Source organism: Echinops telfairi, unplaced genomic scaffold (genome assembly GCF_000313985.2).
Source record: "Echinops telfairi isolate 266 unplaced genomic scaffold, ASM31398v2 ScPeMD7_5426;HRSCAF=6270, whole genome shotgun sequence".
Classification (NCBI taxonomy): domain Eukaryota; kingdom Metazoa; phylum Chordata; class Mammalia; order Afrosoricida; family Tenrecidae; genus Echinops; species Echinops telfairi.
In genome coordinates this window covers 1,824,350-1,840,973 of record NW_022109325.1, presented here as the reverse complement: position 1 = coordinate 1,840,973, position 16,624 = coordinate 1,824,350, and positions in this window count along the sequence as shown.

Genomic DNA, 16,624 nt, shown 5'->3' with positions numbered 1-16,624 from the left:
TTGTAATTCACCATGCTCCCATTTTTGTGAGGACCAGGCTCATAATTTTTCTGTATACCTTTATTTTTATTGTAAAAGTTAAGCATTAAGCCATAATCATTAAAGCTTAGCACATTTCTCCTCTTCCTCTTCATCCTCCTCCTCCTTCTTCTTAACAGTATAACTTCCAAGTTATGTATTACACAAAGCTAGAAATAAAATGTTTTGTTAAAGAAAATAAACTGCTCATGTTTCTCATGGGCATAGTCACCGGTAGCTTTTAAAGATCAGTTCTACACAGTACAATAAACTACTCAAGAATGTTTTGATAACCTTACAGAGTAAGACCTTAGCTATAAAGGCCCTGACATGGAAAGGAGTCCTGGTGGCACTTTAGTATAAATGTTGGACAGCTAACCACAGAGTTGGTGGTTCAAATCCACCAGCCCTTCTCAGGGGGAACAATGAGGTATTCTGCTCTTATTTACAGTTTTGGGAACCCTATAGTGGGTTATTGTGGTTTAGAATAAATTTTATGGCAGTAGATTATTGAAAGACCTAAAGATAATTTACATATATTAATTCATGCATATGAAGTTGGGGCAGCAGTTGGAATTAACATAGCACATTTCTTAATGCTTATTTTCAATTGGAGCATTTTGCTTCCTTAAGTTTTCAACTGTAGCATATTTTCCATCTAGTGATAATGTCCCTATGTAGTGGTAATTCTAAAATATAGAAATGATTGTGAGACATCACAGGACTGGGCTGTGTTTTGTTCTTTTGCACATAGGAAAGGTATGAGTGGTAACTGCCTGGACATAGCTAACGGCAGCCCACTGCTTTGGCCCCCTGGGTGGTGCAGTTCATGTTAGACTACTAGAATAAAGTCTGTAAGTTCAAATTTGCCCAGGTGCGCTGTGAGAGAAAGACATGATGATCTCCTTTCTAGAGATTACAGACAAGAAAATCCTATAGACAGGTCTAATCTCTAACACATGAAGTAATGAATTGAACCCACAGCAATAGGGTTCTTTTTTAATGTTGTTGAATATAATCTAATAGTTTCTTTGAAGACATGTATACTTTCATGTATATATTTTAAAAATGTAGTCTCTCATTCTTGCTCTTTCACTTTCTCATAGACATGTGCTAGTTCTAGCTCTAACTATAGCTTGAATGATTATTATTCTTTTACATTGCACAGTAGTTAATGATAATATTCGAAGTATTAATTCAAACCTTACTACACAATTTACTGTCTGTGCAATTCTAGTTAAGGTATTTGGACCTTATTCACCTGATTTCTCATCTGCAAATTGAGAATGACAGTCATAAATATGAAAATGATTGATAGAGGGTAATTGTCATGGTCGGAGGATAGATGATCATTTACAGTGAGTAGCAATACAAGAACTTGCTTGCTCATGAATAGCTGAGCTGAGCAGAGGATGTATCATAGCTCTGACTGTCAGGAGAATGAGATTCCCTGGCTAACCTTTAGCATAGATAAAAATGTTAGGGATCATAACTTCTATTGGATTGTACAAGAAGTTCACCCTCTCTCATTCTACTGAACTATTTATGTACCCTAACTTCTCTTAAGTTCTTCATAGACTGGATATGTGCCTATCTGATTATAAGACCTAAGCCTTATAATCAGCAATGCAGGTGTTTTGGGCCCTAGTCAAACCATGTCTGAACTGAATTAATTCAAATCCAGCAATAACAAAATCCTTTCAAATATGTTATGCGATTTTAGTGAGAAAACATTAATAGGCCTCCTCGCCTAAGCAGCTAGTACTTTTTGTTATAAAATTATAATCAGCACTGATATTATAATTGAAGTAATAATAATAGCACCTTTTCAGAGAGCAACTTGCTCTTTTGTTCTGATATTGTAGCCACCTACTTTTCAAAAGTGATTTCCATAAAGACTTCGAAAATTTAAAAACACACAGAAACATTTCTATTAGACATTCAAGTAGAAATTAAAGTGAAAATGTTTTCATTTAATGAGTGATTTACTTCTGGTAAGAAATATAATTTGTAGTTTAAAAAATCTCAATTTAATCATTAAATGATATTTGGCATTGGAACTATGATTTCCGTTTTACAAATAAGGAAGTTGGATCACATAAACAGTATGCTTTTTGAAAGTCAAATAGCAAGTTGTTTGAGAACCTGGAATTTATCTGGGTCCCTCTACCTTCAAAGTGCAAGTGCTAGGGTAAAATTTCTATATGGTACTTCTTAAAAAAATGGAAATATTTAAGTACTGGGTCTTAGGAATTATGACTCCCTATCTCTTATAAGTGAATTACTCAAAGCTTCTAGCTGTTCCTTAACTAGACTCTCCTCCTGAGTACTATCAAGTATTCAATAGGTGTAATCCAGTGATTAGGTTCTGGTCAAAGTAATATAGGTGAAAGTGTGATATTATAACTTCCAGGATTGGCCCTAAAACACCTCATATATTGCCCCGGAATCTTGCTAACCCTGGGATTTCCAAAGCAAGCCTCTTTACTACCGTTTCCCCAAAAGGAAGACATCCCCCCCAAATAAGACCTACTTACAGTTTTACCTCTCACTGAAATATAAGGCACCCCCAAAATAAGACCTCCCCAAAAATAAGTCCCCCCAAAGTTACCATAACTCTAGACTCTTGACTGTAGCAGTGGGCACTGCCACACAGCTCACTGTTGGCTGTAGCGCGGCCGGAGCAGAGAGGAAGTGCAAGGTCTCTTTTAATAAAACAATGAACAATAAATGTGTACCGTATTCTTCTTCATGGAAAAATAAGATATCCCCTGAAAATAAGACCTAGTACATCTTGGGGAGCAAAAATTAATATAAGACACTGTCTTATTTTCAGGGAAGCAGGTTATGTGGATGGCCTATGTATTACCATGTTTCTCTTATCGTTATCTTCTGATTTTGGATACCATCTGTTAAAACTCTCATTTTGAATCTCTGTTAAGAATCTCTGTCAGCATGAATGTCTGAAAAACTGCCCAGAATAGTGTTCTTCCCTGATACATATTAAACTTTATGGAAATTAGAATAAGCAACTGAATTAAACTGCGGACACATGAGGGAGGATTTCTTTGTAACATCATCCAGATTTAACATCATTAAGGCACATAAGTGAAACAAGCATGCACTATCTAAAGTAAACTAAAACAAACACTCATTGTCAATAAGTAGATTTTGGCTTATTGTGACCTAAGAGTTTCAGAGTAGACTTAATACGGTTTTCTTAGTTATAATTGTATTGATGTGTATCTCCAAGCCTTTCTTCTTGGGACTATTGGTAGGTTTAAATAGCCAACTTTCCAGTGGTTAGTCTACCACAAGTAATTTGTGCCATACAAGGACCTGATAAAATTCTGAATAAAATTTCAGACATTGTAATACATTTTACCTAGTCTCCAAGATGTAGAAAGATAGTCTAGTTAGAAACGTGAAATTATATTGCGTCAGCAAAGAATGCTATGAGCATAAGAATTATTGGGTTTTATAATATTCTACTTTTCCTGTGGGCTTAAAAATAGAAGCATGAACAATGGGTACAGCGGTACTAACAAAACACCCATTTTGTTCAAAATAGAATATCAGCCTCGTTCAAAATGAGGTGGTATCAACTGGAAACCTGCTGACTATGGTGTTTCCAAAGTAAGCCTCTTTATTATGTGGGTTACCTATATGTATAACGTTTTCCCTAAATGCATGCATAAAATAGACCCTTAAAATCCTTGAATCTGTAAGCACACAGTGCAAGTTCTTTATCATTTACCAGGCTTTTTGTTGCCTTGTTTTTTTCACTCAGAATATGTTTTTCCATTTTACTTTGCTCTGTCATATATATTGTCCCTTGTAAGATATAGTCTATGCACTTGAAATCAGAGCAAGCAGAAGAAAAATATATAAAATGGCTTTTGCTCTTTCATTGAGATAAAATCATTGCAACATCAGAGGAAGAGATAGATGACCAGAGAGAAGGAATGCTAGTCAAGGAATCAAAATTTCTGGATCACTCTATGAAGAGGGAAGAAAATAGAACTCAGGTCAAATGCTATTAAAAGACATCATTTCCCATTTTCAGGTGTTGTAGGATGTTTCCATGAGAAACCTAATGGTATATGTACCTGATACATCTATTTCCTTGGTATTCAAGAATAATCAGCTGAACCATTTATTTTGTAATATATATATATATTGAAATCAAATTTACTAGTTACTTCTCAAAATTAAAAATGAAGTACAACTTTACTGAATGCAATTATAGTTATTAAATTGGAATTATTATTCCTTTTTGAATCCTTTTTTATATGTAGGCATTTGATTGAAAAACTGTTTAGATTTAGAGTAAAGCTTTATTGAATTAAGATGTTTGTATTTGCCTAGTTTTAAAAATTTGATTCTCTTTCTTCCCGTAACAGCTGGAAAAATGTGCTTCTCTTTTCCTCCAATGTTTGTGGGAGGCACATGTATATGAAATGAAAGTAAAGTGAAATCTTTAACAGGTAAGAACCTAAGTATTTCAATTATATATTATTTACTAGTTATATTTTGAAATTATTTTAGGTAAGATTTATAAGGTATCAAGAGGTTATGGAAAAAATTAAGAGTATTTTGAGGTCATAAAAAATAGTTGTTGATTGATAGGGGTAGAAGGAAAGTTAAAGGTTAAAGATTATTCCAGTAAATTGATTTTAAACAGGAGAAATAACTGGTTTAGATGAACTCTGGGCTCCCACTAACTCTAGCTCCAATCCAAGAACAGTTAGTTTTTCTAGCATGGCACAGCTCAATACTCGTCTTCATGAAATGATCACCGAAGATAAGGGTGCTACAGCAAAGTGTGGCGAAGAAAGCAGATCATGCCCACTTATCAATGGGAATAGTGTCTGGGTCTTAAAGTCCTGAGGGTGTACTATCAGAGCCAAAATTGTGAGGATACAGCTTGCAGAAGGCTATGGATGCCCGTGGGAGTCAAGATAGATTTGTGGGAACTACATAGTAAATAAACCTCTGGTGATCTCCCTCTGTGCATAATGGAGGGAGGGGAAGGGAAGTGGTTTCAGAGTGCATTGGGGAGATGAATAAAGAAGATTGAAGGGATAAACTTGCCTTCAACAGTTGGAACTTTGTCAGTTGATACTCCCCTTGATGCATGCTGGACCTGATCTGATTTTCAACATGCCTGGATTGTTTTGATTTTGTTTGTTCTTATTGGGGTTTATTTCAGATGTGTTATGTCATTGGGGATCACTCTCTTGAATGTGTTACACATTTTTCTATTTTTCTGTATATGGAATCCAGGATTGATGAACTTATAGGGACAGCAACCAGAATAAGGGTTTGTGGGGGTGGAGGTGGGGGTACAGTGGTGCTGATGGGGGGTGGGGGCACCCAAGGGAGATGATGTCAAAGAATCCAGGAAGGAAAAGAATGTTTGGAAACCGAATGTGATAGCAATTGTACAATACTGTTTGATGTGCTTGAACTATGGAATGATATATGTATTAACGACCAATTTTAAAAAAGGAGGGGAAGTCTTATATTCAAACATCCATCTAAGTGAAATGTCAACTAAGTCCACATGGAAAAAGTACACCAGCTTCAACTGGGAACACTCAATTTTTAGAAGGCTATGGAGTAAAGTGGGAGCCCCAAATCCATCTGCAGACTATTAAATCAGATTAAGCCTTTGGCATGTCCTCTCTAGACACGGGGAAGGGACTTGTTAGCTTTACTGTCAAACAGATTATTGTAAACATGATCATTGTGCTCCAACTAGGGTATGATATGATACTTGGTAAGTGGACCTCCCTCTTAATCCAACATGAATTTGCTCTAAATTCAAGTATTTCTTGTTTGTTCCACACACACACATTCTTCTCTGCCATTCAAATATTATGCTTCATTTGTATTTTTGTCTTTACACATATTATTTTTTTTCTTGCCATTTTGTTGGTATTTTTTTCTTTTTTTTTCTGTTGGGTTTCCCAGTTTGTGAAGCACAGAGTAGATGCCCATAGAAATAACTCTATGTTATTGTCCATTATTGACTGGGGATGTGGAGGGGGTGGGAAGTGGGGAGGATGAGGGGCGTGGGGAGTAAACAGTGAATGCGGTGGGGGGGGGGAGGACTAGAACTGATTGTGCTGATATATAAAAATCTCTTTAAAAAAGTGATTTATCACGACTCTCACCACTGGTCCTGAAGGGGTCATCTGTCCTGGATTCCCTGTGTTTCCAGTTCCTATACCTGGAGGGTGGAGGGAAGGTGGGGTAGAAAGGGGGAACCAATTACAAAGATCAACATATAGCCTCCTCCCTGGGGCATGGACAACAGAAAAGTGGGTGAAGGGAGACATCGGACAGTGTAACATATGACAAAATAATAATAATTTATGAATTATGAAGAGTTCATGAAAGGAGGAGGGAGAGGGGATGGAGGGGGAAATGAGGAGCTGAGATTAAGGGCTCAAGTAGAAAGCAAATATTTTAAGAATGAGGATGGCAACAAATGTACAAATGTGCTTGACACAATGGATGTCTGTATGGAGTGTGATAAGAATTGTACGAGCCCCCAGTAAAATTACTAAAAAAAACACAATGAAAAAAAGTATCCTAACATAAACATAAAAATAAAATAATAATAATAATTTATAAATTATCAAGGGTTCATGAGGGAGGGGAAAGAGGGGAGGGAGGGGAAAAATGAGGAGCTGATACCACGGGCTCACGTGAAAGCAAATGTTTTGAGAATGATGATGGCAACAAATGTACAAATGTGCTTGACACAATGGATGTATGTATGGATTGTGATAAGAGTTGTATGACAAAATAATAATAATTTATAAATTATCAAGGGTTCATGAGGGAGGGGGGAGAGGGGAGGGAGGGGAAAAATGAGGAGCTGATACCACGGGCTCACGTGAAAGCAAATGTTTTGAGAATGATGATGGCAACAAATGTACAAAAGTCCTTGACACAATGGATGGATGTGTGGATTGTGATACGAGTTGTACAAGCCCCCAATAAAATTATTTTTAAGGTGATTTAACCATGGAAGTATGGTATGTAAATACTATATCAAGAAAACTACTAAAAAAATAAAAGAAATCAAACGTGACCAATTGTTACTATGGGTGAAGGAGAAAGAGTGTTGTTTAGGGGGCATTGAGTTTATGTGAATGGTGGTGTAAGAGTTTGGAAAATGATATAAATAAGGTGTGTACAACACAAAGAGCATAATCTATGGCACTGAATTATACACATAGGAGTTGTGGAATTGGAGAATATCTTGTTGTGTATATTTTTGCCACAATTAGAAAAAAATAGCTACATCAATAACAATGAGTACATGGAGAAAATGTTCTACAATTGAATGTGGTGAAAATTGTACAACTCTTCTTGATATTACTGGATTATTAAATTTTATGGCATGTGGATGAAGTGCTAATAAAACTGTTATAAATAAGCAAACAAATTAATGCAGAAAAGAAAGAACAAATTTAATAGATAGGAGAAGGCATTTGGTTATATGTGTTCAGTTATGAGTACATCAACATATTTGACTGGGTTTTCTAAAGAAACAAATTATAGAACAATATTACTGATATCACATGCAAGTAAAATTTTACCGAAGATACAACAATTTTTGCATCAGTTCATTAACAGGAAACTGGCAAGGTTCAGGTAAAATCAGAAGAGGATGTAGAACAAGGAATATCATGACTGATATCTGATGAATCTTTGCTTAAAGCAGAGAATACCATAAAGACATTCTTGTTTGTGTTTTATTGACTATGCTGAAACACTTGACTGTGTATGTCATAAAAAACTATCAACAGTCTTCAGAAGATTGGGAATTCCAGAACACTTCATTGTGCGCCTGTTGAACTTGTACATGAATCAAGAGGCAGTTGTGCAGACAGATCAAGAGAAACTGCATGGTTTCAATCGGGAAAGGTATGTGACAGGATTGTATCCTCTCATCATAATTTCTCAAGCTGTGTTTGAGTAAATAACCAGTGAAGCTGGCTTATATGAAGACTGTTGCATCAGCGTTGGAGAAACGCTTCTTTACAACCTTTGATATATACATTACACAATCTTGCTTGCTGAAAGTGAGGAGGACTTGAAGCACTTGCTGATGGAGATCAAGGATTAAAGCCTTCAGTATGGCTTACGACTCAGTGTGAATAATACCAAAATTCTCACGCCTTGACTAATAGGTATAATGGAGATAAGATTGAAGTTGTCAAAGATTTTATCAATGCTCATTGAAAGAGCAATCAAGAGATTAAAAGACCTATTGCACAAGACATCTTTTGAGTATTAATAAGCAAGGATGTTACTTTCAGGACTAAGGTGCACCTTACCCAAGCAATGGTATTTTCAAGTATCTCCTATGTATTTGAAAGTTGGATATTGAATAAAGAAGATCAAAGAAGAATCAGTGCATTTGAATTGTGGTGCTGGAGAAAAATACTGAAAATACCATGGACTGCTAATAGACAAACTGATCTGTCTTGGAAGAATTATGGCCAAAGTGCTCCAAACCAGTTCCTGGAGCAGGACATCGTGTTTGGTAAAATGGAATGGCAGTGAAGGAGAGGGCCCTCAATTAAGGTGGATTGCCACAGTGCCTGTAACAATTGGCTCAGCATGGACACAATTGAGGATGGTGCAGGACTGGGCAATGCTACATTCTGTTGTGCTGACGGTCACTACGGGTAGGAGCTGAATCAATGGCACCTGACAACGACTTTTACTTCAAGTGCAAACTGCAGGTGGATAATTAAACGTAGAGGTCTGGACTTCAGAAAAGAAGCATGCGTTACAGATACGACTTTGACAATTGCCTCCTAGTTCTTTCCTATATTTCCTTTTATTTTCCTCTTGTCCCACGATCATGCTTAGCCTTCATTTGGGTTTCACTAATTTCTCTCGGTTACATTGCTTGAAGAAAAAAAGAATTTGACAATTGCCAGTGTATACAGAAAAATGAAATAAACAGTAAGGAATCACATCCTATTAGAGAATGAGGTATCAAAAGAGAGATTTGTTTTGGGAAAAGCCCAAGGAATCAAGATTCATGGCCATTCTTGAGGCAGAAGGAAATTGTATAATTATCATCTCTTGTTGATTGATCCTCCAGTTACTCCCATCTTTGGTTACGACAAGCAATGCTACAAAAACTCATTTTACATACATTATTTTGCAGGTATACCTGTATAACTGCTGGATAGATTCCCAGTGTGGGATTGCTGAGCCAATGGATAAGTGATTTTGTAAGATACTGCAAAATTGTTCTTCATACATAATTGTAATATTTTGAACCCCACCAGCATGTCTGAGAAATACTCCTTCCTCATTGACTCACCAAATCCATAGTTGGTGAAAATATAGATCTTTACCAATATCCTAGTTCAATCATGACACTTAATTGTACTTTTATTTTTCATTTTATCATGAATTACATTAAGGGTCTTTCATATGTTCATTTATAAATTTTTTGAATGTGAAATGCTTGTGCAAGCAAAGTCCTTGAATAATTTTTCTAATGGTTGTTGTTCATTTTCTCTTAATTCTTAGCATTCATTTTCATATTAGGGAATGTCTTTGTTATGAGTTTTAAATGTATTCTTACCAAAGTCATTGATCTTCTGTATGGTTCCTGCTATTTTTTTTATCTTGCCCATTAGTTTTCTCTATTTAATGTACAGCAATTTATCATGATTTCATGATTTAGGATAATGCCTATGAAAAGTTTATTGGACTTTTGCAAAAAACAACAAACGAGCAAAAAGTATGACATATCACGTAAGCTATTATTACATATATTATAATATATTTGATGTATTTAGGTCAATATATGGACAATAAGCTACAGGTACAATATTTACCTTTTACGTAACTGTCCCAATGTCGTTCATTGAAACACCGATCCCTGTACTCACTATTATGAGGTCTCACGTTCACCATGTCTTCCCTCCTATAAGATGCTAAGTTTAATTTCTGGATTTTTATACTATTTTATTTGATTGTTATTTGTGCATCAGTATAATTCTGTAGTTATTGTAGAATGTAGATAATTTATAGTGAGCTTTAAATGTAATTGTTCAAATCCTCCCTTTATTGATGTTGCTAGTTGTCATCGAGATGGTTCCAACTCATAGCAACCCAAGGAACAAAAGAATGAAATACCACCCAGACCTGCATCATTTCCACGATTGTGTTTAAGCCCAAAGCTGCAGCCACTGTGTCAATCCATCTCATCGAGGGCCTTCCAATTTTTTGCTTCCCCTCTACTTTACCAAGTATGATGACCTTTTCCAGAGACGGATCTCTTCTGATTGTATGTTCAAAGTACATGAAAAAGTCTTGCCATCCTTTCCTTTAAGGACACGCTGGCTGTACTTCTTCCAAGGCAGATCTGTTTGTTTAGGTAACATCCTGGCATTTCAACATGTGCAACAGAGATCTTGTGCATCAGATTTGCCCAATGTAATGAAGCATTTGATCTCTTGGCTCTTGCTTCTATGAGCATAGATTGTGTATCCAAGTATGACAAAATCTTTGAGAATTCTAGCTTTTCTCTGTTTATCATGATGTGACCTATTGGTCTATTGCAGTGGTTTTCAACCTTCCTAGTGCTGTGACCCTTTAATACAGTTCCTCATGTTGTGGTGACCCCCAACTGTGAAATTCTTTTCATTGCTACCTTATAACTGTAATTTTGCTACTGTTATGAATCGTAATGTAAATATCTGCTATGCAGGATGTATTTTCACTGTTACAAATTGAACATATTTAAAGCATAGTGATTAATCACAAAACAAAATGTAACTATGTATTGTGAAATATTTATTTCTAGTTACAATTAAATGAAATTTTGTCTTGAAGCATGGTGTAGCATGGGTACTTCACACCGGTGTCTCACTTGTGGGCATATCTGCATGTGGGTGGACCCGCCTGGAGATAGAGGAGTAGTGTGTCAGTTCCTAATATTACCAAAAATATGTGTTTTCTGATGGGGTCCTAGGCGACCCCTTTGAAATGGCCATTCAATCCCCAAGAGGTCGTGACCCACAGGTTGAGAACTGCTGGTCTATTGGTAAGGATTTTTGTCTTCTTTACATTGAGTTGTAATCCACACCAAAAGGCTGAAATTCTTTATGTCCATCAATCAGTAAATGCTTCAAATCTTCCTACACTTTCAGCAAGCAAGATCTGTTATCTGAATATTATAGATTGTTAAGAAGTCTTCTTCCAATCCTTATACCACGTTTGTCTTCATATAAGCCATCTTCTCTGATAATTTGCTGAGCATGCAGGTTGAATAAGTACGGTGAGATGATTCCTGATTTTAAACCATGCAGTATTCCCTGGTTATGTTCATACAACTATCTATTGATACATGTACAGATTTGACATGCATTCAAGTGTTCTAGAATTCTCATTTTTCTCAAGGTTATCCATAGTTTGTTATGATATATAGAATTGAATGCCTTGGCATAGTCAATAAAACACAAGTAAACATTTTTTAAAAATCATTTTATTGGGGCTCATACAATTCTTATCACAATACATACATACATACATTGTGTCAAGCGCATTTTTACATTTGTTGCCCTCATCATTCTCAAAATATTTGCTCTTAAGCCCTTGGTATCAGCTCCCCATTTTTCCCCCTCCCTCCCAGCTCCCCCCACCCTCATGAACCCTTGATAATTTATAAATTATTATTTTTTTGGCATGTCTTACACTGTCTGACATCTCCCTTCACCCACTTTTCTGTTGTCCGTCCCCCAGGGAGGAGGTCACATGGAGATCCTTTCTAGAAAGGTTTCCCCTTTCTACCCCACCTTCCCTCCACCCTCTGGTATCACCACTTGCACCATTGGTCTTAGATTTCCTGTGTTTCCGGTTCCTATCTGTACCAGTGTACATCCTCTGGCCCAGCCAAATTTGTAAGGTAGCATTGGGAGCATGATAGTGGAGGGATGGGGAGAAGCATTTAAGAATTAGAGGAAACATTTTTCTGGCTTTTTCTATTTGAGGCAAGATCCATGTGACATAGTTATTACATCCCTTGTTCCACCATCTTGTCTAAATCTGGCCTGAACCTCCAATAGCTGCCAATATACTGCTGCGGCTATTAATGGATGATCTTCAGTAAAATTTTACTTGCATATGATATCAATGATACTGTTCTATAATTTGTGCATCCAGCTGGGTCACCTTTATTTGCAATTGGTACAAATATACATCTTTTCCACTGAGTTAGCCAAATAACTACCTTCCAAATTTCAGTTCAGCTGTTTGACTTCATCAGTTCTTTCAATTGCCTTAGCTATACTACATTAAGAACAAGTTGCAGAATCATTTCTCACACTCACTTTGATCTTTTCTTTCTTTCTTTTTAATGCCCTTTTGCTCTCTTGAAATATGATGTCTTTTATGTCATCCCACATCTCATCAGGTCTTCTTTCATTGATGTTTCATGCTTTATATCTGTTCTTAAGATATGCTCAAATTTAGGTGGGATAAACTCAAGGTCATATTTTGGCTCTCATGGAGTTGTTTTAATTCTCTTCAGCATTATCATGAACTTACATATGAGCAATTGATGGCATGTTCCACAATAATCACCAGCCTTGTTTTAGCTTCTAATATTGAGCTTCCTATTGTCTCTTCCCACAGATGTAGAATACAATTTTATTTCAGTATATTCCATCTAGAGAATTCCAGTGATATAGTCACCTTTTGTGCTGTTGACAAAGTGTTTGTGTGAAGGAGTCCTTGGTCCTACAAAACTCTATAATTTAATTTCCATCTTCATTTCTATCACCAAGGCCATATTTTTCAACTAATGTTCCTTCCTCATGGTTTCCAAGTTTGGCACTCCAATCACCAGTAATTATCGATGCATCTAGATTGCATGTTTCATCAATTTCTGATGGAAGACATTGGTAGAATTATTTAATTTTTGTATTTTTAGCTTTAGTGGTTGATGCACACATTTGAATAACGGTTGTATTGGTTGGATCTCCCCATATATGGATAAACAATATTCTATTGAAGATGGAAATGTACTTCAAGACAGATCTTGAAATACCATTTTTGAAGATGCATGTAACATCATTCCTCTCGATTGTGTCATTCCAGGCATAAAAAAATCAAAGAATTTTCTGATTCAAAATAGCCAATGTTAGTCCATTTCAGCTTAATAACACCTAGAATATTGATCTTTGTGCATCCCATTTTGTTTTTTACTACTTCTAATTTCATAGTTTCATACTTTGTACATACAAGCTCTAATTAATTGATGTTTTCCTATTTTTTCTTCTCATTTTTATTCATGCCCCATCAGCAAATGAAGGTCCTGAAAGCTTTATTCCCACAGGCTTCACTCCATCCTTGTCATTATGGTCGACTCTTCTTGAGAAAGCAGCTCTTCATCAATCATATTTTGTGTTGCTTCCTACCTGAAGGGCTCATCTTCTGGCAGTATCTCTGGCAGTGTTCTACTTCTATTCATTAGGTTTTCAGTATCTGTCAGTGCTTCCATCCAAAGAGTGTTCAGTCACTATTTCCTTTGAAGTAGATAGCCTATTCCTTCCTTAGGGTCTCTTTTGATTACAGGAGCTCTGCTGAAAGCCTCCTGGTATTTGAAATACCAGTGGCATAGCCTTTAATACCACAGAAACACACAAACTACCACAGTCTGACACACAGACAAGTAGTGGAATCCTTTTATTACTTAAAAAAAAATCATCTAACATTTTCTCCCATTTCAATCTTTGAGCATAATTATAATCTCAGACCTGGAAATGGGGCTCCTGAAAATGCCTATCAACAAAAGGGTTGTAAGTCTGTTAAGTTGAAGAGACCTGTGTTGATAATGAAAACTAAGGTAAGGGCAATGAGTATCTCTAGGTCCTCTGGTTTGCTTTCATGAGAAGTGAATTGTAGATGTAATTGAAACTCTAACAAAGAAATCTCTCCAATAACCACCTCAGTTATGCCTATAGAGGGTGAGGGAAAAGACTCACTGAGGATCCATACTTCAGATATGAAGCCAATGAATAAGGTATGTTTTGTTTTTGTCCAAACATAGTAACTTTGCCTAAATGATGATTTAGTGGTTATAGGTAGGTGATGGAGTCTTGGTAGCATAGTGGTTTCATGCTTATGTGTTGGCATCAGTTTGATGGTGAGTATTGAGGTAGGTGATAAAAATATGATTCATAGTTTTGTTTTTTGTGTTAGTCTGGGTAGACTAGAGAAACAAATTAATAGACACTCATATGGGTATAAGAGAGAGAGCTTTATATACAAGAGCAGTTGAATATTGAGAAAACATCCCAGCCCAGTCCAGATCAAGTCCATAATTTCGATATTAGCCCATATATCTGATAACACTCTATGAAGTCCTCTTCCCTCACGAAACACATGCAATGACACTGAATGCAGGAAGATCACAGGCCAGTGGGTGGGAAGTCTTCTGGATCCAGTGGTGGTGTAAGCATCTCAGCGCTGGCAGGGATCTTTATATGGTTTCTCTAGCTCCAGAGGTTTGGTTACATCAGGGTAGGTCCACGTGGCTTCTCCAGCTCCCAGGGTATAGTGCCATGTGTCTTGTCAATAGAACTTCTCCAAGGGAGTGAGCAGAGAGAAACAGTCTCTCCTGCCATCAAAGAGGAAATACCAGAGTTCCCAGAATTCTCAGGAGAAGGTCATGCCCACACAGAGGACTTAATGGTTATATCTTGATTGACAGGCCAGATTACACTCATAATCCTCTGAAATTGACACCAGAATATGTAACTTCCACATTTTGTTTTTTAAGGAACTTGCTAAATGGACCAGGAGTTCTCCCTTATTCCATTCTATGCAACATGAGGCAAAGGGAACAGGTCAAAATGTACTAATTCTTTGAGATCGTGTGGAGCCTATGGAATGCCAACAGAAAAAACTGGGTTTCAGTACACAGTACATAAGACTATAAACAGATAAGCAATTTAATTTCTGCTAACTTCATATGTAAAAGATTAAAGTTGATTTACCAAACCCAAATATGTTTTAAGACATTTGGCATGTAGATAAGTTGAAAATCATCTATACTACTTTTAACTTGACTTGCTTGGTAACTCAGAGTGCAACTTTTCTACACAGCGAAGTCAGGGAATTAATTTAGGTGACACAATAGCCAATTGCACAAAAGCATATGCTTCTTTGGTGAACGTGTATCAATGTATTAATTAAGTCTCTTATTAACAGGTCTATTCTAAAATTTCACTTTAAATGTGCACTGCTAATTTTTAATGAAAGAAATAATAAAGTCTGTAAAGTATAATGAATATAAGACATTACCAGACAGAAATCGATCCACAGCCAGCTTTCTATTGGTGACAGTAGTTTAAATTTCACTCATCCTCATTCTACATCTGTGAAGGAGAAAAATCAATAACACCAAACCCTCCCCTACGCATAGTTTCAGCTTTGCATCACAGTAAATACAATGATAATTTAAGCAGTTTCTATTCCACTCCATGGACGTTTTTATAGAATTTCAAATAGCTCTTGCCTACCATTGTTCTTTTGTTATCTTGCTAAGCACACCATCAATACCTTAGGAAGAGAACCATTCGAGCATTTAACATTTTCATACCTTTCTCTTTTTTAATTAAAATTTAAAAGTGGTGCTATATTTAAACTCTGAGAGCAAGGCACAGTGCATTGAATATGGTCAACTCTACCATTTCAGTTACTGCATGAAAGAGATTAAAAATAAATTTAAACCTTCAAGAAAAATTTAGAATATTCACTAATGTAAGAATATGTGACTAAAGTAAAATAAAGAACTGGAGGGGAAAAAATCTAACATTCTTATCTTTGATCATGCCTAGCTTGTTTCTATCTACTTTCCACCACTACTACAATGAAAAGAAAAATATATTAGTAAAGACAGTTTCTTCAAGTTGATTTCAGAATCATGGCCACCCGATGTGTATCAGAGTAGACCTGTACTCTACAGAGTTTTCAATGACTGATTTTTTATTTCTGAAATAAATCAAGGGGGCTTTCTTCTGAGGCACTTCTGAGCGCTTGTTGGTTGGCAATTAGGTGCCTTAAATGTTGAATACCACTCAAGTTCTCCACAACTGAAAGTATAACAATATAAAAGGGACTGTTAAATTCTCAATCTATTAAAAATAAATGTACAGGTTTTAATAGTGTGTCAACATTAAACTTCTATAGTATACGGATTAAAAGGTAGAATTGAGGGAAAAATGTTCTCCATATTTTTCTCCTCCTATTAAGAGTCTGCCATATAATGGTCCCCACTTCTCAAATTAATCTATACATGTTCTATTTCCAATGGTGTTTGTATTGCCATTTACCTTTATATTATTTGGGGTTCCTCAGTAGTACAAATAGTTAACATTCAGTTGCTAACTAAAAGGCACTGTGTTAGTCTGGGTACTTACGAAAAACAAATCCACAGAAACTCATGTATAAGAGAGAGTTTTATATAAAGGGTAAGTGCATATCAAGAAAACATCCCAACCCAGTGCTGCCCAAGCACACAAATCCAACATTAGCCCATATGTCTGACACC